The sequence below is a fragment of the Phascolarctos cinereus genome, unplaced genomic scaffold, assembly GCF_003287225.1.
Source record: "Phascolarctos cinereus isolate Bilbo 61053 unplaced genomic scaffold, phaCin_HiC Scaffold_4;HRSCAF=312, whole genome shotgun sequence".
NCBI lineage: Eukaryota > Metazoa > Chordata > Mammalia > Diprotodontia > Phascolarctidae > Phascolarctos > Phascolarctos cinereus.
Genome location: NW_027555847.1, coordinates 591,921,643 through 591,948,281, shown reverse-complemented (window position 1 = coordinate 591,948,281; position 26,639 = coordinate 591,921,643). Strand labels below are relative to the sequence as shown.

The 26,639-nt window shown below is 35.5% G+C and overlaps 1 protein-coding gene across 3 annotated transcripts in view; it reads right to left on the bottom strand.

Annotated features, from left to right (window-relative positions):
• VPS13B (vacuolar protein sorting 13 homolog B) overlaps positions 1 to 26,639 on the bottom strand; it is a 1,028,583-nt gene that overhangs the window by 831,936 nt on the left and 170,008 nt on the right. The gene's annotated exons all lie outside the window — the stretch shown is intronic.

Here is a 26,639-nt window from a genome sequence, read left to right as displayed (position 1 = left end):
ACCCATCAGGAAGCTACTACAGTAACCAAAGTGATGAGAAGCATCAGAGAAGAGAAAGAGGAATATAGGAGATTTTGCAAAGGTGAAACTGGCAGGCCTTGGCAATAGCTTAGATACAAGGGGTGAGTGAGGAATCCAAAATGACTCACAGGTTGTGATCTCAAGGGATTAGAAGGATTGTGTTGCCTTCTACAGCAACAAAAAAGGTAAGGGTTGGGGGGGGGGCTTGGGGGTTTTGGACATACTGAGTTTAAGATATCTACTGGATATCCAGCTCAAAATGTCTGAAAGGCAGAAAGAGATGCTAGATTGAGGGTGAGTAGAGAATTTGGGGAACGGTAAGTAGATTTGAAAACTGTCAGCATAGAAAAGGGAATTAAATCCATGTAAACTAATAAGATCACCAAGTGAAGTAGTATAGAAGGGGAAAAGACGGGGGCCCAGGACAAATCTTAGAGGGTTACCTACAGTTAGAGGGCATTTAGTATATATAAACCTGGATACTTCAAAGTAAATTATAACAGGAAAAAGTGACAACAATATTTTCAAATGAAGAGATTATAATAGAAATGATGCACTACATAGAAACGATTTAATTTCTGTTTTATTAAGACTCTTCTGTAGGATTCTTTCTCCCAAGGATAACGAAAATGAGTCAGCACTGCATGATGACTAGAGGATTAACTAGCCTCAGGACCAGGGAGAGGTGGGTTTAACCCCACCTCAGCTTCAGACAAAAATATTGGGTTAGTCACATAACTTATGAATGCCTAAGTCATCTCTCTAAGACTATGACTCAAAAAACAGCTACTGCTATGCAGTAGTAGTACTTTTCTTAACTGAGAGTGTCCTATAGCAATGAAATTATAAACTAGATTCAAATAAATACTATCTTAAAAGCTCATAAAATTCTATAATGAAATAAAAAAATAAGTAGAGAATTTTTCATTTCAAATCAAATATGTAATTTCTAAAACCCAGGCTACCAGAATAACACTTCCCCCCCCCAAAAAAATATATATATATAGACATATCCAACCAATCAATCAATCAATCAATAAGGACTTATTCAGTGCCTACAATTTGCCAGTTCTTAGCTAGATATTAGTGATAAAAAAACAAAAATCAAACAGAGAATCTTACAATTTACCAGGGAAGACAATAAGAACACACATAAGTACATAAAATATATGCAAAATAAATACAATATAATTGTCAGAAGAGAGCACCAGCAATCAGGAAAGATTCCATATAGAAGATGGTACTTCAGCTGAGTTTTGAAAGAAACATGAGATTGTAAGAGATTGTGGTAAGAACAGAATACATTCCAGGCATGGGGGGTAACTAAGGAAAACTTCAATTACTGAGTATTTATATCATGTACACACTATTTCCAATCTTCTACTTAGAGATGAATGAAAGTAACTCTGACCGTAAAAGCTCTTACTTTTATCAGGCACCTTTGAGGAATAAGGTGGGTTGCATTAATGTATAACTTACAACAAAAGCCAGTTTTTTGTTGGTTTTTTAAACTATCTTTAAAAGAAAAATTTCTAGAATATTCCTACATCTGAAACAGAATATTAAAGAACATTCATTCTTAAACTAAATATTTTGTACATAGAATCACAGATCATAGATCAAGAGTTGGAAGGAAGTTTGGAGGTCATTTAATCCAGTCCCCTCATTTCACAAAGGAGGAATGTGAGGCCCAGAGATGTTAGACTTGCCCAAAATTACTACTTATACGTAGTAAGTGGCAAAGTTGAGGTTTTAATTTAAGACCGCAGTGTATATCTAAGTCTATAACAAACTATATCTACCATTTTTTCCCCAAGTATTTCTCTTTGCTTACTGTCATTGTGCCTGTTTCTAATAGCTTTCCCACCCATTCCACTTTCCATTTTTTCTCAGTGAGATCCATAAGAGAAAAGGAGTGAGAAAGGATATGGTTTAAGATAAAAACAAGTTTGTTACCTACAGAACAGGTACTCCAGGGGACACATGGAAGGCCTGGGCAGCTTTAGAATAGGATACTGGGGGAGGTAGGTTAAGAGTGATGGGACTAAGGGAGCAGTCAGTGGATGATGGGAGAACAGGCTTTGAATAATGACATCGAGGTGGTTCAGAATCACTGCGATGGGAGAGTATCATGGGTAGAGATTACTATGTTAATCATTAAGGCACATTTAATATACTTCAGTAGTTTGATTAGCATTGCATAAAATCTATAAATTAACTTTAGAAGTACTTTGATTTTTACAATAACATATCCCAGACATGAGCAATGAATATTTCTCCAGCTACTTAAGCTAGGTTTGGGGTTTTTTTTACCCTTTAAGGACCATTTTATAATTGAATCAGCACAGATACTGAGAATGCTTTGCTAGACTGTAACTCAAAATATTTAATGTATTTTTGTAGGTATTTTGCATGGTACTTCTCTTTTTACTACTGCCTCCCGGATTTAAAGATTGGAAATGATGCTGTTTTTTTAAGCTCATTTTGTAGCCTATAATATTACTGAAGTTATTAATTATCTTAATTAGTTTTTGCCAATTCTTTAGAATTTACTAAGTAAAACTCTGTATCCTCAGCAGAGATAGTTTTATCTCTTCTTTGCTTGTCTTCATGCCTTTAATTCCTTCGTGTGATTCCACTGGCTAGCATTTCCAGAATTTTTATAAAATAATAGCAACAAAAGGGAATACGCCTGCTTTATTTCAGGGAATAAAGGGGAAGGAATAAGTGCCTACCATGTGCCAGGCACTATGCTAAGTCCTTTTTAAAAATATTATTTCACTTGATTCTATTATTTGTAAGAAAAGATTCTAGTGTTTCTTCATTGCATATAATGCTAGCTTTTGGTTTTAGATAAGATTTTATCATAGTAAAATATACTTCTTTATACTTTGTAAGATTCTTAGTATGATTACAATACTTGGACAAAGGCTTTTTTCAGAATCTATTTTGATAATCATGTGTTTTGGAATTTTTATGCAAAGACTAATTATGCTGATAATTTTCCTAATATTGAACCATATTTGCATTTCTAGTCTAAATTCAACATTTTTAGTAAACAATTTTAAAAATAAATTCCTGCAATCTTTTTGCCAGACTCTTATTTTTCAAAATATTAATGAGCTATAAGTAGAAAGTGAATCCATAAACAAGAGACAGAAGAAATCACAAAAGATACATTTACACTTTTGAACATAAGAAATTAAAACCTACTCTATATGGTCAACTGGAAAAATCTTTGCATCATTTATCTATGATAAGATTTTGACATAAAAGAGAGACAAATAAAAGCAATACATATAACTAAAATCCATTCCCCAGTAGATAAGTAGACAATGGATGTGAACATTTCTTTAATAAAAAAAAAAAGAATTGCAAACTATTAACAACTATATGAAATTCTGCACAAAAATCACTAAAAAGAGAAATACAAAATTTTTTTTCAAAAAAAACCTTGAGGTTTCACCTGACATTCAGCATATTGGTAAAAATGTTTAAATATGAGAATAGTCAATGTTGGCAGGGTTGTAGAGTGATAGGCATACCATTGTATTATGGATAATGCTATAAATTAGTATAAATATTCTAGAGAGCAATTTGTAATTATGCAAATAAAGTGACTAAAATGTCCATACCCTTTGACTGAGAAATTCCATTGGTGGGGTTATGCCCCATGAAAGTCACTGACAAAAAAAAAAAAAAAGCTCAGTATGCATCTAAATATTTAGGAGAGGATTCTGGGAAGATGGCAAAGCAGGTCAGAAAACTTTCGGCTTTCCAAATTTTCTCCACAAAAAAAGACAGAACTATGCCTCACAGCAGCAGAAATAAACACAAGGTAAAGCAGTACTCCTACTAAGACAATCTGAGAAGACCTCAGGAAAGACCAGACCTCCAGGGGTAGAGATTTGGCCTTACTGAAGTGCAAACACTTTCAGGCCAACTCTGCAGAATCAACAAACAATAAGCCCTGGGGGCAACTGGATTAAGAGGTAGCCTCAGTCTAAGAAACTTCAATCTCTCAGACAGGGTGGGGGTTTAATGGCTTTACAGGAAAAGACTGAAGGACCTTACATTATCTAGGAACACCAAGCAGGGCTTTGCTGACCAGATGTGTCCTGGGCTGTGGGTACAGGGAGAAGGACACAGCACATACCTGCTGAGTGCGGTAGCAGAAGGACAGGGAACCTGTTGGCTGTGATCACTTGCAGGAGAAGCAGAGTCCAGGGCAGAGAGGACAACTGTCATTTGCAGCCACCAGAGAGATCACAGGGAGACCATTTGCAGGACAGTGTGGCTGGGGGCCCTACCTGTGGCTTACCAGGGGAGTGTGATAGCACAAGGTTGGGCCCCAAGACAGACCTCAGAAAATAATAGTAAGGACTTGAGGCTTGGGCCATCATTCCCCATACCTTGGGACTACAACTTGATTACACTAATAGCTGCTAAAGACAAAATAAAACAAAAAATAAATAAATAAAAATAGTAAGCAAAGGAGAAAGAACTCAACCATAGGTAATTGCTTTGGGGATAGAGAAGATCCAGGTTAATTTTCAGAGGAAGATAATAGAGCTAAAAAAAAGTCATTCCTTTTTCCAATGGGAAATGTCAAATGGTCCCCAGCACAAAGAGTTCTTTTAAGAACTTTAAAAGGACCAGAAAGGGGTGGAGCCAAGATAGCTGAGTAAAAGCAGTGACCTGCTTGAGCTCACCCCCAAACTCCTCCAAATACTTGTAAAAAATGGCTCTAAACAAACCCACTAAGCAGAACCCACAAAAAGACAGAATGAAACAAATCTCCAGCCCAAGAGAATCTGGATGGTTGATTAGAAAGGTCTGTCCTGGTCTGGGAGAGAAACACAGTCCAGTGTGGGTGCTACAGGCAAAGACCAGGCCTCAGCAAACCTGGAGTAGGCCTCAGGGGACTGAATCACAGGCAGCTGTGACAGTTTCCAGACTTCTCAACCCACAAATGCCAAAGAGAACTTAGAAGGTCAACAGAAAATCTGTGACTGCAGTGAGAGAGAAGCTCGGTCCCAGCCCCAGTCCAGGCACAGACCTGGGGCAGCAGCTCCTTCCAGGGCTCTTGACCCACAGATGAAGGGGGAATCCAGTGGCTGATCAGAGGGGGACTGCAGGGATCTTTTGCTGGTGCTGAGGCAGGATTCTCTTGCTTTGCCTGTGCTTGGATGTGGGTCACAGTTCTGGGTGGCAATCCTGGAGGAAAGAGGAATGCTGGCCTGGTGGAACTTGTGGTGGCTGTAGAGATAAAATCCTCCTCACAGTTCCAAGGCAGAAAAGAGTGCTTGTGGTCACTCAGAGACCAGAGCACAGAACAGGAAAGGAGTAAACACCTCGCCCTTGATCATACCACCTTGGAAGAACTAAAAATTTACAGGTCCCTAGAAGTATCACTGAAAACAGCTGCACAAAACCCCTAAAGCTTGGGACAGTACATTCTCCACATTGGAAGCAGACACCTACCTTAACAAAGAGTTTAAAACTCAAGTAATTGGTTGGGATCATGAGCAAAGCTTGCAAAAAAAGTCAGACCACAGAATCTTACATTGGTGACAAAGATCAAAACATACAAGCAGAAGAAGACAACAAAATCAAAGCTCCTACATCCAAAGCCTTCAAGAAAAATATTAATCAGGCTCAGGTCATGGAAGAGCTCAAAAAGGATTTTGAGAAAGACGTAAGAAAAGTAGAGGAAAAACTGGGAAGAGAAATGAGAGTGATGCAAGAAAATAATGGAAAACAAGTCAACAGCTTGCTAAAGGAGACCCAAAAAAATACTGAAGAAAATAACACCTTAAAAAATAGCCTAGGGGCACTTAGGTGGTACAGTGGACAGAGCACAGACCCTAAATTCAGGAGGACCTGAGTTTAAATGGAGCCTCAGACACATAACACTTACTAGCTGTGTGACCCTGGGCAAATCACTTAACCTCACTGAATAGTCCAAAAAAAAAAAAAAAGCCTAACCCAAATGACAAAAGAGGTCCAAAAAGCCAATGAGAAGAATGCCTTAAAAAGCCGAACTGGCCAAATGGAAAAGGAAGTCCAAAAGCTCACTGAAGAAAATACTTCCTTAAAAATTAGAATGGAGCAATTAGAAGCTAGTGACTTCATGAGAAATCAAGAAATTGTAAAACAAAACCAAAAGAATGAAAAAATAGAAGGCAATGCGAAATATCTCACTGGAAAAATAACTGACCTGGAAAACAGATCCAGGAGAGAGAATTTTAAAAATTATTGGACTATCTGAAAGTCATGATAAAAAAAAAAAGAGCCTACAAATCATCTTTCAAGAAATTACCAAGGAAAATTGCTCTGATATTCTAGAACCAGAGGGTAAAACAGAAATGGAAAGAATCTATCACCTCCTGAGAGAGATTCCCAAAGGAAAACTCCTAGGAATATTGTAGCCAAATTCCAGAGTACCCAGGTCAAGGAGAAAATATTGCAAGCAGCCAGAAAGAAACAATTCAAGTATCATGGAAACACAATCAGAATAACATAGGATTTAGCAGCTTCTACATTAAGGCACTGGAGGGCTTGGAATATGATATTCCAGAAGGCAAAGGAGATAGGATTACAGCCAAGAATCACCTACCCAGCAAAACGGAGTATAATTCTTCAGGGGAAAAAAATGGACTTTCAAGCATTCTTGATGAAAAGAACAGAGCTGAATAGAAAATTCGACTTTTGAATACAAGACTCAACAGAAGCATGAAGAGGTAGACAGCAAAGAGAAATCAGAAGGGACTTATTAAGGTTGAACTATTTACATTCCTGCATGGAAAGATGATATTTGTAACTCACAAGACCTTGGTTAGTATTAGGGCAGTTAGAGGGGGGAAAAGTATATGGATAGATAGATGGATGGATGGATAGATAGACAGACAGATAGACAGATAGACAGACAGACAAATAGATGGCACAGAGTTAACTGAAGATGAATTGATGATATCTGGAGAATTATACTGGGAGAAGGAGAAAGAGAGAGGTAGAATGGGATAAATTATCTCACATAAAACAGACAAGAAAAAGCTTTTACAATGGAAGGGAAGTGGGGGAAGGTGACAGGGAATGAGTGAATCTTATTCTCATTGGATTTGACTTAAGGAAGGAATAACACACACACTCAATTGGATATGGAAATCTATCTAATCCTACAGGAAAATAGGGGGGAAGGGGATAAGAGAGTGGGGGGATGTTAAAGGGGAGGGCACATTGGGGGAGGGAGTAATCAGAAGGGACAGGGTCAAAAGACAGAATAAAATAAATGGGGGGGCAGGATAGGTTGAAGGGAAATATAATTGGTTTTCCACAAGATGACTACTATAGAAGTATTTTACATGACTACACATGTATAACCTGCATGGAGTTGCTTACCTTCTTGATGAGGGTGGATGGGGAGGGAGGAAAGGAGAAAATCTGGAACCCAAAGTTTTAAAAACAAATGTTAAAAATTGTTTTCACATGCAACTGGGAAATAAGATCTACAGACAATCAGGTATAGAAATCTACCCTGCCTTACAAGAAAACAGAAAGGGAAGGGGATAAGAGAAGGGAGGGGGGAGATAGAGGGGAGGGCAGATTCTGGGAAGGGGTATTCAGAATACACACTGTCTCGGGTGAGGGAAGGGACAAGATAGGGAGAAAATTTGAAACTCAAAATCTTGTGGAAGTGAACGTTGAAAACTAAAATAAATGAATAGAGGAAAAAAAGGAAAAAGGGATCTGAAAAATCAAACAATAGAGATTGAAGAAACATAAGAAAAAATTAGAGCAATCCAAGAAAACCAAGAAAATTATGAAAAGAAAGTCAACCAAGTGGAAATAGAAAATCAAAAACTTAAGGGAGAAAATAATTTTTTGAAAACTAGAACTGGGCAAGTGAAAGCTAATGAGATTCTAAGACACCAAGAAATCATAAAACAAAATCAAAAGAATGAAAACATAGAAAAGAAAGTAAAACATCTCATCAGAAAAACAACTGATCCGTAGAACAGATAGAGGAGAAATAATGCAGAACACTCAAACTTCCTGAAAATTATAATTTAAAAAAATCTTGATACAATAGTATAAGAAACTATCAAGGAAAATTGCCCTGAAGTTCTAGAACAAGAAGACAAATTAGAAATAGAAAAAATCCACCAATCACTACCTGAAAGAGAACCCAGGAGGAAAAGTTACAGGAATATGCTAGCCAAGTTTCAACGTTCCCAGATTAAGGAGAAAATACTGGAAGCAACGGCAACAACAAAATTTAAATACTGTGGATGTACAATAAAGATTACACAAGACCTAGCAGCTACTGTGTTGAAGGATCATAGGTCTTGGAATATCATAGAGCAAAAGAGCTGGGGTTATGACCAAGGGTGACTTACTCAGAAACATTAAAGTATAATTCTGAATGGGGAAAAAAAAACCATTTAATGAACTCAAAGACTTTCAGATTTTTTTTGACAAAAACCCCAGAACTTAAGGGGAAAAATGACATATGACATCCAGGAGAAATATAAGATAAACATTAAAGACCAATTATAAGGGATTCAATATGTTCAAATTGTTTAAATATGTGAAAATATTAGCAATACTCTTAGGATTGTCATCATTATTTGAGTAGTTTGAAAGAAAGGCATGGGCTGAAACAAGTATGATAGGGTGATTCTAAAAAAAACTGTAGGGAGAGATAAAAAGGAGTAATTATCTCATGCAAATGAGGTACAAAAGGAAAAATTCATATAGAAGAAGCTACTGGGGGCAGGAAAGCATGTGGTACTGGAACCTTACTCTCATTAGTAATGGGTTAAAGAAGGAACAACATATATATCTGGAAGGGTATAAAAGTCTTCTAAATTCAGAAAGAAATAAGAGGGCAAGGGGATAGGGTTGGGGGAGAGGATAAGGGAGGGATCCTTTGAGGGGTAGGTAGGTTAAAGAATAGGAGGGCAAAGTGGCAGGTAGAAGTAAAGCAGAGGAGTGAGGAGGGATAGGGTAAATAGGATGAGAACTATAGTGAGGAAAAATAGAAAGGAAGAAAATACATAACACATAATTATAGCTTAGAATGTGAAGGGAACTAATTTACCCATAAAATAGAAATGGACAGCAGATTAAAAATTTGATTTCAAAAATATGTTGCTTTCAGGAAACATTAAAAACATGAGAGATATACACAAAGATAGAATAAAGGGCAGGAGTAGAATTTAGTATGTAAAAACAACCAAGGATAGTAATCATGATTTCAGATAAAGTTAAAGTTAAAAATAGATTAAATCAAAAGTGAAAAACAGAAAAACTGCACTGTGTCAGCAATATTACTCAATATTGTTTAAGACCATTTAAAATACCTAGACAGTATAAAATAACTGAGTGCATACCTGCCAAAACAGACAGAGGAACTATATATGAACATAAATATAAAACACTTTTTATACAAATAAACTCAGATCTAACTAACCTTTTTATTCAACATCATCCCAATTACTAAAAAAATTACTTTACTGAGTTAGAAAAAATAATAACAAAGTTCATTTGAAAAACTTCAAAGAAATCAAGGAAAAAAGATATAAAAGAAGTAGATTCAGCTGTATCACACCTTAAACTATATTATAACATGAGAGCACTGTTGAAGTGTAAAAAGAATAATTTTGATTATTTTAAATTAAAATTTTCTTGAACAAATAAAACCTATGTAGCCAAAAACAGAAGGAATGCAGAAAACTGGGGGGAAAAGCTTTCACAGACAATCTCTCAAATAGGATGTTGGAATATTGCTGTGCTGTAGAGAATGATAAGCTGGTTGATTTAGAAAAACATGGACAGACTTGAACTTATGAAGGAAGATGCTATCTATCCTCAGAGAAACAGATGATAGGAAATTAGCATAGTACAGTCTTACATATATGTGTATGGTGTATATATGTGTATGTTTATAGATATCTATGCATATGCATATATGTACATATGTGTACATAGATGTATATATCCATATGTGTGTGTACATATATGTATATATCCATGCTTAACTGTAGGCTTCTTTAGGGTGGTAAGAGGAGGGAGGGGAAAAAAAATAAAGTAAAAAGTGCACAGCAGAGAACAAAATAAAACCAACAAGGTAACAAAGAAAAGCTGGGCAATGTTGAAAACAATGTGTAGTATTTATTATTATTTATTACATAGGTTTACTTGAAATGGAAATGTATTATTTCATATTGAAACCTCTCTTATGGTCTGCTGTCTACATGGCAATGGTTTTTTTTCCTTTTTTATTTTGTATTGAAATTTAAAATAAAAAAATTTACAAATTAATAAATATTTAGAGCATTGTAGCAAAGAACTAGAAACAATGAATGACTATTTTTGCCTTTTTCTGTATCCCCAGGACTTAGCACAGTGCCTGACACATAATAAATGCTTGTTGATTTGACATAATTTGATAATTAGAAAGACCAACATCCACAAAACTGAAATTGAATGTCATGGAAATACAATGATCATGCTTGGCCCCAACAAAGAGACATAAGAATACATCTCTCCCCAATCTTTGTAAAGAGGCTTTAGAGATATGAAACACTGCATATAACAAGACTTCTTTTTTCCGTGTGTTGATTGGTTTTATTGATTTTTTTTGTCACTTCTTTTTTTCCTTTGTTATAAGTGATGGAAAGGGGAAAGAAAGAGATACAGGGGTAGTAATGTTCAAAGACACCAATAACAAAAATTTAAAGTAATAATAGCTTACAATGTATATAATGTTTTAAGGCTCAAAAAATTATGTCATATATATGGGGTAGCAATATTCAAAGACACCAACAACAATATATTTAAAGTAATAATAGCTTAAAATGTATATAATGTTTTAAGGCTCACAAAGTTATATCATATATATGTATATACATATACCATATATACAGACATGAAATATATATCATTATATGGTGTGATACACATATATCTACATATGTGATATGTGGATATAATATACATATATCATAAATATACACACATATATCAATTGACACTCATAACATTCCTGTAAGATAGATGTTACTATCCCTGTTTTAAAAATGAGTAATTGGGACTGACAAAAGCTAAGTGGCATACCCAAGGTCACACAGGTAGTAAATAACAGAAGTGGGATTTGAACCTGGATACTGTCTTTGAAGCCAGTGCTTCTACTGTGTATGTACTAATTTTCTTACTTGTACAGAGCAGGAAAGAGGCTGGATGTACTGTGATAGGAACTGTACAAGAGAATACTTTTAATAATGACATCACAGAGTTCTCAAAAGAGTAACACAATTATTTAAGTATATATTTCATCCTCTTATTATAGATTTCAAGTTCCATGGGCAGAAGGAATATAATTTTTTTTATCTTTCTATACTATCAACTTATACAGTTCCCTATACATAGTAGGCACATAATGAATATTTGTTTTATTAATCTAATACCTTCTCTAACACACAGTACAATAACTATAATGCATACTCTATAAACACTTAATGAATGAATGAAATGTACCAACATTTTCCAAAGAGTTCAAGTAGAGTGAACACTTAAGAAAGCCCACAGATTAAGGCAGTCATTAGTGGCCTGGAGAACAGCTTCAGTATAAAGATGAGGATAGTCAGACTGAGGAACTGATGGAGGGGGTGGGACTTGAATTGTATACAAAAGTAAAGAGTTAGGTAAGAAAAGAAGGGGAATGGAGAGGGGAGATGAGGAGGCCTCATTAATTAAACTAAAAATGCCTATTAACAAAGAGTTTGCAATATTAAGAAAAGCAGTATAAATTTTCTCTTAGAGTGGTCTACTATTGTGTCATGATTAGGAAACTCAGTGTACTCTTCCCCTTATGTTGCATATGAAGCACGCCCAAATTAGGAGTTTATACTTCATCTTTATTATTTCTTTACTATTTCTCAAAATTTAGACTTTTTAAATCATTTATTTTACTTTCCATTTTTTTTTCTTTAAAATAGGTTTTATAAAAAGATAATTGGCTCCTTAAACTTCAGTTCTCAAATCCCTGATAAAGGAACTAGACAAAAAGTAATTTCTTAGGAGAAATGTGAAACAAGACAACAGAAAGTCAGTGGAATGATGCACCTACTGGGCAATCGGCATTATCAATTTAATCACTGTCTGCAGCCAGTAACAGTCCAGCATTTAAAAAGAGCTACAGTATGGAAAAGGTCAAGTCCAGCAGGTTACAGCAATAGTTACAAAGCAACAATGCAGAACTGCTTTATTTCTAATGTAAAAGATTACTATATATTTGATTTATTCAGCTACTGTTCTGACTTAATTTGACTTTGAAAGTAAAATACTTCTCATAAAAAAGTTCCCCAATGAATAACAGCATTGTATTGAGTACACTTAATTATAAGCAAATTCTAAAACATCTATTTTTAAATAGTTTTTAATAACCTCTAAGAAAAAAATAGTCATTTTTTGTTTTCATAATTATTTTAATGTAGAATTTAAAAATAACTCACTTTATGCATAAATTCAGAATACTACAAAGGATGAATTAATTGCAACATATGTGCAACAAATATTTCTAAAAAGACACTTTAACTACAACTGGCCACAGATAAAAGTGCATTTTATAATACTTCATCATAATGATGACTGTGTGGCCAAATACTGTATTTTAAAACAACATGAAAATAGATGTTTGCTACCATACTGCACCTGTTGACACAACAAAATATATCAAATGCTCATGAACCATATTTAGCTAACTTTGAATAAGAAACACTGAATAAGCATATATACATATGTAATATGTATAATATATACTACCATTGATACTCATATATATGATACTCTGAGATCATAGATATATATGGGGGGGATGAGAGACTTTCAAGGTGTCAAAGATTTTTTTGGACAATTTTGTGTATTTTTGGCATAAAAATACTCTATAAATTGAGATGAAAAATTAATATTTAAAGACCTACTAATCTACATGGAAACCACATGTAATTTTAAAAAATATGACTAAAATTGCCTTTTAAGGTACTTGGAAAAAATAGTTAAAATCATTTTTATCAAAAATATTTATTTCTAATGTCCAGAGCCAAAGTTTAGGTCTAAACATATGTTCATTTAACAGAACGGGTTAAAAAACTATCAATTCAAACATTATACTCTAGAGGAAAATAAATCCTAATGTAACTTGTGGGATAAACAACTCATTAAAACTAAACTTGGACAAACTCCAGGACAAATTTAAGTAAATAAGAATGAGCTAGCTAGTCCTTATAGGTAGTGGCAAAGACTGAAAATTAATATTCCTTAATTAAATGATTCTTAAAAAACTCAGTTTAAACTTAGTATTGCAACAAAATGTAATACCAACTTGTTGAAATCACAGGATAAATCTGGCATATCTTTCTTTAAAGAAATAATTTTCTACTCTGTTTCAAAATAAAACAAAACACAAAACAGAGAATAAAGACTGTATGTTCGAAGCAAAGGAACTGATTTAACCAATCCATTCACATTCACAAGAGTGTCATGAAACTTTGCAGTGTGCAGACTTTAGGAACAGCAACCCATTCTTTTAAAATCAACACCTCATAGTGTGTGAAAGAATATACTCCCAAACAGCTGGCTGCAAAAGTTTACATAGAGTCCCCAAATGCAAGGTTCAAACCTGCAAAATGTTCCAAAAATGTAATTTTTGTTATTACTCATATCCTGGTACAGTACAATACGGTTAGTTCATTTTTTCCAAAAAAAAAAAAAAAAAAAAATAATATATATATATATATATATATATATATATATATATTTAACCTGCTACTAGAATTTCCCAAGCCTACTAAGATTGCAAATGTATTTTACAAAGTTAAGAAAATTCAGATTTATTTCTGCATGCACTAGCAATATACCTAGTTTTCATATACTTAGATTTTGCCTTTTTATGTTCTTAAGTGTATGGCAAATATTTCTGGATATAATTTACATTTTACTTGTTTTTAAAATGTCTGAATAAGAAGTTTTCCAATAACAATTTATGTGACTTACAATAGTGGAAAACGGAAAATGAGGTGAGACCTGTTAAATCATCATAAAATTTTTTTTTGGTTACTGAAGCATTTCAGCCAATTTTGAGTCAGAGGTTTCAAAATGAACTCACAAATATGATTATCTATACAGGAAATATATGACCTAAGTACAAACTATTTTAGCATGCTTCAAAGTACTAGGACCTCAAAAGGACACTGCCCTATATTTCAATACTTTGATCACTGCTATATATACTACATGTGGCTAGAAGATGTGGATAGGGCACTGGACCTGAAGTTAGGAAAACTGAATTCAAATCCAGCCTCAGAAACTTACTACCTGTGTGACCCTGAGCAATTCACTTAATCTCTGTTTGCTTCAGTAGCCTCATCTGTAAAATGCGGCTAATAATAGTACCTACCTCCCAAGGTTGGTGCACAGGACAAAGCACATAATGCTGCATAAATGACATTATTATTGGTGGTGTTGGTGGTGGTGGTGGTGGTGGTGGTGGTGATGGTGATGGTGATGGTGATGATGATGATGGTTGGAGGAATTAGACTCAGAGAATAATAGACTTGGAAGAAAACTTAAAAGATTGAGGCCGCAGGTTCTCCGCCCCTCATCTAGTCTAACATGTTCACTTAATATGAGCCAATTGTGGCCCAAAGGCATAAAGCTTGCATTCAAATACTGGATTGAAGTTGATCAAAATCAATACATGTTTAATTTAACACCTATTTTTGCATATTATTACACTAGGGATAGCACTCCCTCTGAGCTACTCCTCAGAAGGCAACCATTACCTCAAGATTCAAGGGTATACCCTCTAATTTTCATCCTACTAAAGCTCAAAGCTAAAGCAGAAAATATCCTATAGTATGCTAATCATTAGAAATCAGCAAGTACCTGTGACTGTGAAGTTGTAAGTAAAAATTAAAACCAACAGGAGGAACCATCAGAAAGAAGAAACAAAACTCAACAGAAGAGAAAAAAAAAAGACGGCAATTCAACTTTCACAGTTATGATTATCCGTCTTTTTCTCCATCCTTTTTTCCCTATTCATGCTTTTCTTTCTCCTCTCTCCCTTTCCCCGCCTCACTAGTACTTTGCTTTTGACCACTGCCTCCTTCAGTCTCTCCTCCCTTCTATTATCCCCCCTCCACCCTCTTCCCCTTCGTCCCCATTGCATCTTCCCTCCCTTCCATCCCCTCTCCCTTTTCTTTCCCCTTTTCCCCACAGAGCATAGTTAGAGTTCCATACCTAACAGATTATGTTATTCCCTTCTTGAGCCAAATCTGATGAGAGCAAGGTTCAAACAATGCTCACCCTCCCCTTCTTTCCCTCTGCTGTAGCAGGATTTTCTGTCTTTTCCTGCAATGTAATTTATTCTTGTCTGCCTCCTCCTTTCTCAGCACATTTTCTAAGATCAGACTAATCCACTTACTTGGATCCATTTAACTCACTTGATTAGATTTTTTTTTATCATTACATCAAACTCAACTAATATCCACCCCCTTTATGTATACTCCTTTAACATGGTATAATAACAATACAGTTCTCAAGAGTTGCAAGTGTCATTTTTCCCTTGCAGGGATGTAAACAGTCTGTCCTAATTAACAACATTTGTATCTTTCTGTCCCATTTACCTTTTTATGTCTTTCTTGAATCTTGTACTTGAAGATCAAATTTTTTGTTGAGCTCTGGTCTTTTTATCAGGAAGGTTTGGAAGTCTCCTATTTTGTTGAATATCCACCTCCTCCCTTGAAAAATCATGCTTATTTTTGCTGGGTAGTTGATCCTTGGCTGCAATCCAAGCTCCTCTGCCTTACGGATTATCATGTTCCATGCCCTGAGGTCTTTTAAGGTAGAAGCTGCAAGGTCCTGTGTATTCCTGACTGTGGTTCCATGATATTTAAATTATTTCTTTCTGGCTGCTTGCAGCACTTCTCTTTCATCTGGTAATTTTGTAATTTTGCTATTATATTCCTTGGTTTGTCAATTTGGGATCTCTTTCAGGTGGTGAGCGGTGTGTTCTTTCTATGGTTATTTTACCTTCTGGTTCTAGGACTTCCGGGCAGTTTTCCTTTATGATTTCCTGAAAGATACTGTTCAGGATTTTTTTCATCATGATTTTCAGGTTGTCCAGTGATTTTTAAATTGTCTCTCCTGGATTGATTTTCCAGGTTGGTTGTTTTACCAATCAGGTATTTTATGTTCCTCATCCATTTTTTTCATTTTTTTGTTTCTGTTTGACTGATTCTTATTCTCTCACAGTCATTAGTTTCCATTTGTCTAATTCTAGTTTTTAACAGATTGTTTTCTTCTGTTAGTTTTTGTACTTCCTTCTTCAATTGGCCAATTGTATTTTTAAGGAATTTTTCTTCAGTGTACTTTTTTCCCAGTTAGCCAATTGTGTTTTTTAGGGACTTGTTTTCTTCAGTGTACTTTTTTTCCAACTGGCCAATTATATTTTTTAAGGACTCTTCAACCTCTCTCACTAGACTTTTAAAATCCTTCTTGAGCTCTTCTAAGAAGGCTTGTTGGGCTTCAGACCAGTTCATAGTCCCTTTTATTGTTGCAGATGTGGGTTTGCTGACAGTGTTGGCCTCTTCAGAATTTCTGTCTTGATCTTCACTCTTCTCATAATATGAACCTATGGTCTGTTTTTTTTTACTCATGGTTTCTTTATTCCCTGGCCTTTAAAGAGATTGAGCTCTCCTGCTGGGGAACAGAGGGCACTAACCCAAGCTTCTTGTGTTGGAAGCCTAGGTCTTGGTCACTGGCTTTGTGTGCTGGGGCCTCTTATGCTGGCAATTGGAGGCTGTAGGGTTCTGGCAGCTTACCTGGTGTTGGGCTAGATTCAGCAAGGCTGGAACTCAGGCAATTCTAGGTTGCCTGCTTTTCCTTTCCTTTAGCTTTCTTCAGCTCCTTTTAGATGGGTGCTGCAGGGTGTTTATCTGCCTGGGGCCCCTCGCAATGCTGCCTCCCTTGTTTCTGCTAATGTACTGGGAGATTCCTTTGCAGTAGAGGGCCAAGGCACCTGGTGGTTTTCTGAGCTGGTTTCCACTGGTTCCCCAGCCCTCACTGAGGCACTTGGAGGTCCAGGTGTTAGTGTTTGCCAGCTCTACCACCTGGGCTTCAGGATCTCCTCCTGGTTGGCAGTTGGAGGCTGTAGGGTTCTGACAGCTTACTGGGGGTTGGGTTGGAATCAGCAAGGCTGGGACTTTAGGAAGACTCTAGGTTGCTTTCTTCAGCTCCTTTCAGATGAATGCTTCAGGGTGCTTATCCACCTGGGGCCCTTTGTGGTGCTGCTTCTCTTATTTTTGCTGAGGCACTGGGAGACCGGTTTGCTGGGCTGCTGCACTGCTGTTCCCCGTCTTTCTTTTAGTTTAGCTGTTCCAGGGTTTTTTTTTCCCTAGGGTGATATTTTCTGGGTTTTCAGTGGTTGGTAAGGGAGGGTGAGAGCAACTATCAGGGACCTGAGGTTCTGAATCCAAACCATTCATTTTACAGATGAGGAAAGTGAAGCATGTAGAGTAAGTTACATGCCCAGAGCCTCATAGCTCTCAGATAATATTTGAACTTACATCTTCCTGACTCTAAACCCAGTGACTCCAAAACACCTAAAGGCCTCTACAAACCCAGCAGATTAAGAGACTTGCCAAATTCACAGATGAAGAAAGTATCAGAGGTGAGACTGTAACCAAGGTCCTCTAAACCTAGGGTCAGATCTTTTTCTACTATACCATTATTTCTTTGTCTAGAAAGGAAAGTGAACACTATAAATGACAGCCAAAGGAGTTTGTATTCTATCTAAGAAGTAATAGGGAGACATTGAAAATTTTTGTACAAAGTAATGACACCATTAGACCTATCTTTTATGAAAATTACCTTGGCAGCTCTGAGGAGGTCCCTCATCTTTTCACAATACCACACTGCCTTTTGTCTGTTCATTTTAATTAACAGTGCTACTTTAATATATGCAATAGGTGTATTCCACCATGTTAGCTGTAAAGAAAGGGATGTTTCTTAAAAGTAGATTTTTTTTCTCTTTTCTTTTTGTCCCTCCCATTTCCTGCATACAATAAGTAATAAATCTTTTTAATTGAATCTATAGGCTCTAAATCAAGAGGTCTAGGTTTAGACACTATGGTACCACATATGAAACCATGAACTAGCTTTTTACAGCATTACATACATAAAACAGCTAGAGGAAACCACCTGGAGCCAAGAGATGGAGTGTCTTATTCACAGAACAGCCAGGAGGCAAGTGTTACTAAATTGAAAATATGCATCGGGGAGTAAGGTAAGAAAACAGAAAAGGGGCAGGGGGGTGGCAGCGCACAAGTGCTAGATTTTATGAAGGACTTTGAACTACAAACAGAGCATTTTGTTTTTGCCCCTGAAGGTAAAGGAAGCCACTGCAGTTTGTATAGTAGAAGGGGACGTGATCACACTTGTATTTTAGGAAAATCACAGGTGCAACTAGGTGGCACAGTGGCTAGAGCTCTGGCCTTGAAGTCAGGAGGACCTGAGTTCAAATCCTGACTCAGACACATGATACTTACTAGTTGTGTGACCCTAGGCAAGTCATTTAACCCCAATTGCCTCACCAAAAAAAAAAAAAGTAGAATCACTTTATTTGATGAATGGAGGATGGACTGGAGAGTGGGGAGAGACTTGACACAGACAGATCTACCAAGGAGGCTATTGCAGTTATCAGAAGAATTCCAGGATCTGTCACTAAAATCAGGTGTGGTTTTTTTTCTAGTCACAATCTTCCTTCTCCTGCAAAGATGACTAAAAGACCCAAAGTTGCCCTATAGTTTAACACTATTGATCTAATCTTCCTTTGACACAGAGTGTTATAATATAAGCTCTCAGGGACTAGGGATTGTGTTGTTTATTTTACAGGAATCTTAGGTGCCTGTCTCACATTAGCAAATGCTTAATAAATACTTGTCTACTGATTAAACTACTTTGATATAGCATAACTTTCAATGGAGAACTTTCCTGACCAAGAGCACAAAATTATGATCATAATAAATAATAATGGAGCTAGAATGATATCAACAGATCCTAAAAAAGCAGGATCTTATAATAAGCCTTTGAGAACTGGTAAATCTATACATTGTTATCCTATTTTCTATTATAAGGGTTTTATTCTGCTTGATAAGAGATAAGATCCTAAACAGAAGGTCTCTAAAGGCATAACCAATATCTAAGTTCCAGGTGTAGTAATCTTTTTCTCCAAATAGAACCATAGGCTCAGACTTGACTCTGTGCTAAATATATTTAAACTTTCATAAAGGAAAATTAACTCAGAAAATATAGCAAGAACAGAACATATATTTCCTCATAACTGAGACATACTCTTTCTTCTACCTCAATATGTACGATGAGTGAGCTCTAGCTTAAATCAGTTGCTACAAGCATTTGCTCCACCAATTTCATCTCCATATAAGGAGAGAACATGAAACTGAAAATAAAATAAAACAGAATGTGGAAAAAATATTAGAGTAGCTAACTTTTTAAAACCCCGTTATGAAACCTTAAGAAAAAAGATATCCAGTACAAATCCTGATTTGTGTCTGATTCTGTTTCCCAATAATTTTTTAAAAAGGTAGTCTGTAATAACAGCAAAACACTAGGGTCTGAATAAACATATGTACATATTATCTCTCCCTACAGAACATAAGGTCATTTAGAGTAAGATTTTTTTTTAAATCTGTATGTCCCTAGCACCAGGCACATCTCAAGAAGTTAAATAGGTAAGAAGTTGATCAACTGATTACCTCCAAATATAGAGCAGTCATATGTGTATAGAGTTTGGGAATACATATATATGTATGTACATTTTCCAAATATTACCAAAGATTACCATAAGTCAATTATGGATGTGTATATGGGTTGGAAATACACACAATATCCTTCAAACAACTAATCTAGTGAGCTCAAGCCATGTAACTCCACCTGGTGGATATTTTTACATATATATCCCATCATTTCATACTCTATGTCATTTCTACCCACTCCCCCTAAACCAGCTTGCTCTATTATATTTCTATTTCTGCTGATAGTACCAACACTCATAGTCACACAAGCTGGAAACGTTGGATTAGCTGGCTCCTCATTTACCACACAATCCAGTTAGCCAAGTCCTATGTATTTTTACTTTCTAACATCTAACCTCATTCATCCTATGCCTACTGGCACTCACGTAGCCTGAAGCAGGAAAAAAAAAGGATTTCAACAAGAACTGTAAGGGAAACAGTAACCACAGGAAGCAAAACCCTGTAATATACACTCCTTTCATAAGAAAATCATAAGGAACTTCAGAGAGAGCAAAAAATGTACCTATGAGCTCTCTTTCCCTCCCCTATTGAAAGAAAAGACCATGAAATGGGATTGTTAGCAAATGATGGGCTCCCTTCTAGATTTTTGTTACCAGGTTTCATATGTCCAAGGATATAAAATTATGTAAAATATTAAAAACTAGCTGTGACTATGAATAGAAAAGGATTTGGAGACATGATAAGTAGGATGAGGGCAGGATAGGTGAATGCCTCAATTTAGGGATTACTAACCCAACAAGTCATTAAACATCTATGTACAAGACCCTCCCTGAAAATGTCTTGTTAATAAGAATTTAATTTACAATACTTTTGCACACTCTGATAAATTTCAGCACCACAGAAATGTGTAAAAGATATTGTGACTGAAATATAATGCTATCACCAGATAACATTCTACTAATGTAAAGCACAAAGCCAAAAGCTAAGACAAGGATAGTATGTTTATTTTCAAAGCAAGAGATCTTGTAATAACATTCTACTATGTCAAAAATTCAGATAACTATAAAGCAATTCACTAGGAATGAATGGTAACCATTCAGGCATCACTGCATGAACTACATCCCACCAAAGTCTAGCAATTAAGATCACAGAAGGCTAGAACTGGAAAGTACCTCTGAGACCACTTGGTTCAATTTATACCTGAAAAATAAATCTATTTTACTCTAAACCTAACAAGTGGTCAACAAGCCACTGAAGATGTCTAAGAAAGGAGACTCCACTAACTACATCAAAGAGACTATTCCACTTTTGAAGAGCTCTAATTGTTCAGAAGTTTTTCTTTATATCAATTCTAAACCTGTTTCCCAGTTACTTTGACCAAGAGGTCAACATATATGAACAGTTTTTCATAATATTTGCTGTATGTTATATTACTTTCTAAAAAGCTACACCAATTCATAGCTCTACCAGAAACTGGAAGTAGATATTTGCTTATCCAACTACACACCCTATCAATCATATAACTGTATGTATATAACACCAAATTTTCCAAAAGGAAAATGAAATACAACTATTTGTTCTCATCAGATTAACACTATTTCTCATTTAGTAACATATGTCCCACGCTTATTTGTGCCTTCACTATAAAATACAAAATGAGAAAAGTTAGATCCAACAAAAGATACTTCATCAAAACTGTATTCGTTCTCATTATCCTGTTATTCTTTGTATATTTTCACTTGTCATGTAAGCTATCAAGTCTAAACCAAAATAAAAGTCAAAAATAGGAAAATTATTAAAATTTATGAAGGATTGGCGAGCTTTTCACGTGACTAAGACTACAAAAAACAAAAGTTTACCTCTTCTTTTCCTATAGCCTTTGAAATGTTTCCCCAAATGTAGGATGAATAGTAGTAGTCTATCCCTGTTTCAATTCCTCTAGCACAAATTCTAAGATGGAGTAGAGAAGGTTCCTATTATTTCTATCCCAATATCTAGTTCATTCCTCTTGGTAAAAATCAGATCCAAAATAACAGCTCCCCTCAATGGTTCATCTATCACTGAAGAATTAAATTATCACTAAAAGATAAGTCAATAAGTGATTGGTTTTTCTGCTTTCAAGAGAGAGATCTCCAGAAAATGTCAAGATAATTTCATGTCACTATCACTACAATAGGGGGCAGCTACATGGCACAATGGATAGTGTGTCAGGCCTGGAATCAGGAAGACTCATCTTCCCAAGTTCAAATCTGGCCTCAGACACTTACTAGTGATGTGACCCTGGGCAAGTCACTTATTCCTGTTTGTCTCAGTTTCCTCAACTGTAAATTACTAGTATCTACCTTTCAGGGTTGCTGTGAGGATCAAATGAGATAATATATAATTATAAAGTGATAAGCATACTGCCTGGAGCAAAGTAAGCAGTATATAAATGTTATCTATTATTATACCTCTTTAGAAAAATTTACTTTAGTAATGTATTTTGCTTTTATATAGTTCATCTTTACCCACAAGTAGGCCTCCTCCAACACCAGAGAATTATCCCTTAAAAATTTTTTTAAGAAAAAAGAAATTTGGAAAAACTTGAATTGAAAATTAAAACTGAAAAAAATTAAACAAATTGAAAAAACTGACAAACTGGACAAATTGAAAAACAACAAATTGAGAAAATGATCAACAAATTGAAAAAAAAAACTCATTTGGCCTGTGGTAGTTCATCTTTCAATTTACATTGATGGAGTAATTACGTGTATTGTTTTCAAGCTTTCAACACTTCATGTTACATTGTTTCACCTATCTTCCCATGCTCCTCGGTACTTATCATGTTCATTTGCAATTTCTTCCAGCTCAGTAATATGTATTCACGTGCTATAATTTGTTTAGAGTGATATTCCCCAATCAATGGATATCTACATTCCCATTTATCTATGGTCTTTCTGTTGAATAGGGTCTCTCATTTAATCATCACAACACTTATGTGAAGTAGGTGTTACTTTTTCTTTTTTTTTGACAGATGAGGAAAATTAGGATGAGATCATATTTGCTTCCTTCTGATGGAATCATTACTAATTCATCTTGCTTACCCATATTTTTGGCATTAATTATGTAAAGCCATAGATTTTATTATTCATTCATTTCTTAAGTGTTTTATCTTATAAATTTCTTGGTATCTACTACTATTCATATTTTGCTTTATCCTCTCTCTCTCTCTCTATGGTATGTATATACAGAAAGCGTTTCCCTGTTTTGTCCTTCAAACAAAAGGAGTAAGACATAGAAGCAGAGAGACAGAGACAAAGAGAGACACAGAGACAAAGACAATGACAGACACAGCATTTATTAAGTGCTTAAGTTGAGATGTGGAGGTCAAATATGATTGGGGTCCTGCTTGAAATAACAGTCCATATAAGGATGTCACCAATCAGGAGAGCAATACCTCAGGGTAAAGGTTTCTTCATGGTGAGAAAGTAGCTAGCCCAAGGGAAGAGTATAAAGCCTCAAATAAACCTCCAACAAACTACTATCTGCAAATTAGCTTCCAGTTAGACTTACTTTACACTATGATTTTAAACAAAACAAAACCTCAAGGGCTAACAGGCTCATCAATCTGTACTAAACTGATAATAAAAACATTAGTCTTCTGTAACTAGACTCCAAACAGCTAAAGTGTAGAACACTAAACTTGAAGCTAAACATAGCTCTAGATTAAAAATATTGACTTTCAAGTTTTTATTTACATAACGAAACAGAATAGCTAATAATGCTAGAAGTCAAGATAGTCCTTTATACAAAGTAATAACAACATAGCACTTTAAACTTTATAGTTTCACATGTTATCTCATAAGAGCTCATGAGGAGATCAATCATAATGATATACATACATACATACATACAGATATATTTCTTATGGCACAATAATAATAAATTAGTTTCAATTCAGCTAAATGACTTGCCCATGATTACACAACAAAATGAGCATCATAGGTAAGATTTAAACCAAGGTTTGAGGTGCTAAGAACAGCACTCTATCTACAATGACATACTGCATTTATTACTTTTCTTCATTTTGAAAATTTTTTTATTCTGAACTTAAACACCCCCCCAAAAATAATACACATACCATATACAACAAAAAACGAAAAGAAGTCAAAAAGGACTATATAAAACCACAAATGTCTATTTTATATTGGTGTTTTTTTGAAAAAATTATATAATAGATTCTACTTGTTACTTTCAAAATTATGCAGCTTGTCTGTTCTTCCTTCTGAACTTTGTTCTATTCTTTTCTATGTATTTTTAAAAATAAATTTTTATTTGTTTTGCTTTTAAATCATCAAATTTTTTCTCAGAATCTCTCCATCTTCCCTAGAGAATCATCCTATATAACAAATATTTTTAAAGGGCAAGAAATCAGCAAAATCAATCAATACATTGAAAAATGTCTGAAAATATATGCAATTTTCCACACCTGTGTTCCTCCCAGCTCTGCAAATGAGGGGTATCTTCTCATATTTCTTCTTAGGCACCAAGCTTATTCTTTGTAATTCTGTGACATTTATTTTGTCTTATTATGTATATGTTTTTTTTTTCATTTACACTGTCATAATCATTATGTATGTTGTTTCCTTGTCTCTCCTTACTTCACCCTCCATCAGTTTATATAAATTATTTCTCTTTATTTGTTAATTTCTTGAAGCACTGTAAATTTTCCGTTATATTCCTGAATTTATTTAGTCATTCCTCAATCAGTGTGCATCTACTTTGTTTCCATATGGAGGCTTCTTTTTTAATCAGTGATCTCCCTGGAGTATATGCCTAGCAATGGAATCTCTCATTCAAAGGAATGGGCATTTTAGTCATTTTATTAGCATAATTCCAAATTCTTTTCCTTAATAGTGGAGTTCCACTCTAGAAACCAGAGAAATGAGAAAAACTTTATCTCACCTCTTCCTTTTATGGGTCTCAGTTTTCTAATTTGAAAAATGCGAGTTCATACTAAATATTTTTAGTAGTTTAACTTTGCGTTTAAGCACCAAAAACATTTTCATACACACAGCAGAACATAAAGAACATCCTATATGAAACCATGAATCTCATTTATGTGCCACTTGCTTTGTTTCAAATATATAACAAATTCAGCAGAGCCAAGATGGTGGAGAGAAGCCAGAAGTTGCCTGAGCTCTCCCCAGTTTCCCTCAGAAACATTAAATCAAGCCTCTAAATGGATTCTGAAGCAACAGAATCCACAAAAAGACAGAGTGAAACAATTTTCCAGGTTGAGATAACTAAGAAGGACTTCAGAAAAGGTCTGTCTCACTTGGGTAAAATGAGAGCACAGCCCAGTACAGATAGTGTTCAGGAGAGCCAGTGGGAGGCTCAGATTAGCAACCAAGGCCCTTCAGTCCTGGCTCAGCAAGCCAGCAAGGAGGCCTCCAGCCCCAGAGCGGAATGCAAATTGTGAGCTCCAGAATCTGGCAAAACAGAAGCTATTAGGCCAGGCCACCCCTAGCACAAGGAGCAAGCCACAAACACCTGACACCCCATGGCAAGCCAGTGACCAGGCACCTGGCCCCAGCATAAGAAGTCTGGGATAGTGCCCCCTGTACCTAGGAGTACAGCTCAACTTAAAAAGTCATGAAACAGGCTGAAAAATGAGTAAGAAATGGAAGACAGCCTTGAGAATAGAAAGCTACTATGGCAACAGGGAAGAACAAAGCAAATACACAACAAATTCTATATATTACTTTCAAAACTGTACAGCTTATCTATATTTCCTTCAGAAATTCCTTTTGTCTCTTCTGTGTATTTTTTTAAATGTTTCCAAGACCCTCATGGGAAGGAGAGAGGGGCGCACAGCACATATCACTAACTCCTTTTCCTCCTTCCCAATCCAAATGTGTTGTAAGCCTATGTCTTTTGCCTTTTGGTATATTATATTCCAAGAACTTTCATTTATAATGGAAGGTGCCACAGCTTGTTTGATCCTGACTATAATTCCTCAGTGATTTTCTGTTTCTTTCTGGATGCTTGATTTTTTTTCTTCTTTGCTGTGGGAGCTTTGTGCCATTTTACCTATGGCATACCTAAGACTCTTGCTTTCGGTGTTCCTTTCACCAACTAATTGGTACATCTAACCTTCACTTCGTTCTCTGCTTCTAATAGATTTGTACAGTTTTCATTTATTATTTATTGAAATATTCTGTCTAGGCTTTTTTTTAAAATCCTGGTGAACAAAAAGTTCAATTCATAAATCATACCTCTTTGACTTGTATTCTAGGTCAATTGCTTTTTATATATCTTAAATTTCAATCTCTTGGATTTATTGTTTCCTCCATCTTAATTTTTAGGAATCTAAGTTCTTGAATAAGGTTTGCCTCCTTCTCTGCTAAGCTACTTATTCTCCTTCTAATTATTTCTTCAGATATTTTTATTTCATTTTTTATCTTTTGCTTCATTTCTTCTGGGTATTTATTTATGTAGTCTTTCTGAAAAATCTACTTCTTCCTTTTACTACCTGCTTATAATTGTTATGAATTAGACTTTCAATAATTTTTTTTTATGCTGGCTGGTTTTTTCCCCCATGGTTTTACTTGTCTCCCCAGCATTTGTTCTTAAACTGGGGCTTTGTGCTAGGGCCAACCCCATTCCTCTAAGCTGTACTTTGCTGTGGGATGGTCAGCCCGGCTTAGTCTGGCTCTAGGTCCTCTGAGTTTATGTGCTGGCTTCCACTTCCATAAGCTGGGGTGTGCAGGGGGAGGGTAAGGGTCTCTGGATTTTAAG